The sequence below is a fragment of the Mus caroli genome, chromosome 1 (genome assembly GCF_900094665.2).
Source record: "Mus caroli chromosome 1, CAROLI_EIJ_v1.1, whole genome shotgun sequence".
In the NCBI taxonomy this organism is placed as follows: domain Eukaryota; kingdom Metazoa; phylum Chordata; class Mammalia; order Rodentia; family Muridae; genus Mus; species Mus caroli.
Window position 1 is genome coordinate 59,908,164 of NC_034570.1, and position 3,878 is coordinate 59,912,041.

The following is a 3,878-nucleotide window of genomic DNA, read 5'->3' on the forward strand; positions in this document are numbered from 1 at the left end:
TTGCACCACATTCTCAGCTGAGGCCTGACCTTAGTATTTTGTGCCTCTCCTTGTTATGTTCTATTTTTCAACCATTCCCCTAAATCAATTTAAAAAGAATCTTCTGCTCTTAATTTCTGATTAGTGTGGGATGGTATGTGCCTAAAACTGGCCATGCCTTTTATGATCCCTTTCCAAAAACCCCTTCTTCCTGCCATTTAGCTATAAATCTCAGGCTGCTGTTGCATTTAGACATAGGAAAATGCAGAGCATTCTTAACTATTAATGGGGAAAAAAACTAAACAACAACAACAACAACAACAACAGCAAAAACAGTTGCTTTCACAATGTGAAGGGGCAGAAACACCAGATCTAGAGATCATGAGCTTCTTAGGAGTTGGTGGTTAGAGTTTGCCAGAATGTTGAGTGATCAAAGTTGGTCACAGTAATAAAGCCATTGGAAATTACACTGACTTAGAATAAAAAGCAGCATACATCACCGTGACTATGAAGTTTTAGGTAAAGTAAGCTCAAAATCCACCCTGGTGAGGCTTAGACTGTCAAGTAATTGACCTTTCGATAAACTGGTATGTCTCAAGTCATCACATATGAAATTCAGAGCATAAAGTGGCATGATACCAGGACGTGACCTCTGAACTAATTAAGCTTCTCGTACTATTTTTCAATTGAAGAACTTGCTCCTGAACAGAAGGATGCTCAGAGTGCCAAAAGCCAACAATTAACAAACAATGGCTCCTGGGAGGGATGTGGGGAAAAGGGGTACTCATTCACTGTCGGTGGGATTGCAGCCTCCTACCACCACTATGGAAGTCAGTGTGGATAGTTCGTAAAACGCTAAAATTACATCTACCCTATGGCCCAGCTCTACCACTCCTTGGCATATGTCCAAAGGACTCTACACCCTGTTCCACAGCCACGTGCTCAGACATCTTCATTGGTGCTCCATTCACAATAGCTAGGAAATGGGAACAACCTAAATGTCCTTGAACAAATGAATAGATCTTGGTGCCTAGACACCAGGGAATGCTGTTCAGCTGTAAAAGTTAAATAATCAAATTTAAAGATAAATCGATAGAACTAGGAGACACTGAGGTAGCACAGACCCAGAAAGACAAACACCATATGTTCTCTCTCACTGGAGCCTCCTACCTCCAAATCTTTAGGTGTGAGTATATTTCCCACAGTAACTGCAGAAACTAAGTAAGTAAAGGGAGACCATTGCTGTGGTAAGGGGTGGGGAGAAAGAGAGGGGGGAGCAGCAGGACAAAAGTGATCTCTCTAACCAGGGAAATGATAAAAAGGAAGTGGGAGGCTCTAACTAGGGAGAGGGAATTAAATACAGAAGGAGGGTAAAATAGCAGTAAGGATGTCTGAAAGCTCCTGAGGAACCAGCCTACCAATTACTTACCTTTCAAAGTCTATAATATACATGTTTGTGAATCAATATGCAAGCATAGTTTAAATGTGGATCACAGAATGAAGTATCCAAATAGTAAAATATAATGGCCATTTGTGATTTATAATAAAGCAATAATAACCACCACCACCATGATCTAAAGCTGTCTGTGCCCTCATGTCTGCAGCCTGTGAATTTGGAATTATATGTCAAACAGAACTGTGTTCATAGTAGTCCTGAGACATTACCTGGGTCATCCATCCCAATGTGACTTAATGCAGCCTTGGGTGTTTAAGAGGGAGGCAGAGAAGACTTGACACAGAGAAGAATGAAGCAATGTGACAACAGACACAGAAATTGCACTGGTGCTACCATTAGCCACGAGGTGATGGCAGGTGCTAGATGCTGACAAAGGAAAAGACAAAGAGTTCTTGCCTAGATCTTCATGGAGTGCTGTTCTGCAGACACCCCAGATTCAGCCTAGTGTACTGCATTTGAATTCTGGCCCCCCAGAGATAAGAGACAAATTCATGTTTGTTTGTTTGTTTGTTTGTTTGTTTAGAATTGGGCAAGGATATATTTTATTTTTTCACAAAAATATTTTTTTCCCTTAACTTAAAAACAGTTTCAGAAAGCAATCTTCAGGTTGTTATAATTCATTACACATTTTACAAATAGTAGAGAGAAGCAGACAATAGGATGACAGAGTGTTAAGCAAGAGAGCCCTCACTTCAGAAGCTTAACTCTGTCCTTCAGCACCTTAAAGGTGGGGTTCCTGCTGATCTTCCCGTTGAAGATGGCCAGGAGCTCCTCCTCGGACGTGTGATGGTCACTCATTTCCGCATGGTACTCAGCTATAACCTTTTCTTTAGCTCCTTGACTGACACGTTGTTGTCTGGAGCCTGTTTCAGAAGAGCTTTAATGGTCCCCTTCCAGTTGAATGAATTTACCTTTTGATGGAACCTCGTGGTCCTCCTGCTCTCCCTCTTCAGGTTGCCCTGGCAACTTCATCTTTTTTTTTTTTTCCCTTGTAATTAGACTCAACTTCTGAGTGCTTCTGCTGCTTCTGTTTTCCTGCTGCTGTCTTGGTCTGCCCCTCATCAGCATCCTACCCAGGGCCCCATGTCTGTCTGCTCTCTCTTCAGAAGCCTGTCCACCATGGGCTCTCTTCTTCTCTGGTGTGCCTTTGGCCTCTGTGGTGTCCTCCCCACCAGCCTCATGTTAAGTCTTCTGGTCCTTTTTGCGCTTCTTTGGCTTCTGGCCTCTCTGGTGTTCCTGGTGGTTTTCTAACTTTAGCTCTTTCTTCTTGTTTTTCTGTCATTCCCCCTTCCTTTCTCTTTTATTTTATTTTTATTATTATTATTACTATTATTTGCCTCTGTTTGCTCTTCTGTGGTGCCATTTGATTTTCCAGATGGAACCTTAGTGGGGATCTCTGCATGTGGTTTGGCCATATGGCTGAGTGGCTAGGGTGGCTGAGCGAACCGGTGGCTGCGGCTCCACGTGCTCCCGAAGGCCGGTTGAGACCGCTGGCAGGGTCGACTGAGAGGGTAAGAATTTAAACCCATATCAGAAAATATTTAATCATTTAACCAAAAATGGTATTTTTTTACATGCAAGGCATGTGGTGAATCCGTGAAGAAAATATAGGTGGAAAAGCACATCTCTGTCTGCAGAAACTGTGAATGTCTTTCCTGCATTGACTGTGGGAAAGATTTCTGGGTGACAACTACAAAAGTCATGTGAATTGCATCAGTGAAGGTCAGAAGTACCGGGGCAAAGGCTATGAAGCCAAGACACACAAAGATGATGCAAAACAGCAGGCAAGGATTCAGAAAAGTGATGAGTTAATAAAGAAACCCAACATCAGTCTCAAGGTGCAAGAACTTCTGCAGCACATTAGTGCTTTTGACAATGTTCCCAGAAAGTTCATGGTTTTTTAATATTAATTTATTTATTTACTTTACAACCACCATGATTAAGCAGGCTTCATCCCAGGCATGCAGGGGTGGTTCAATATAGGAAAATCCATCAATATAATACAAACAAACTGACAGAACCACGTGATTAGCTCACTAGATGATAAAAAAAAAGCATTTCCAACACCTCTTCATGATAAAAGTCTTGAATAGAGCATGGATACAAGCTGCATACCTAAACACAGTAAAAGCAATATACAGCCAGTAGCTAACATAAAATTAAATGGAACAACATTCCCACTAAAATCAAGGATAAAACAAGACTGTCTACTCTCTCCAAAACTCCTCAACATAGGACTTGAAGTTTTAGTTGGAGAAATAATACAACTAAAGGAGATCAAGGAGATACAAATTGGAAAGGAAGAAGTTAAAGTGTTGCTATTCACAGGTGATATGATAGTATACATAAGTGACTCCAAAAATGCTACCAGAGAACTCCTACAGCTGGGAAACACCTTCAGCAAAGTGGCTGAATACAAAATTAACTCAAATCAGTAGTCCTC

The 3,878-nt window shown here is 41.4% G+C and overlaps 1 pseudogene; it reads right to left on the reverse strand.

Annotated features, from left to right (window-relative positions):
- Positions 1–2,122: 2,122 nt before the first annotated feature.
- Positions 2,123–2,850, reverse strand: LOC110289800 (annotated as a pseudogene).
- Positions 2,851–3,878: the final 1,028 nt, after the last annotated feature.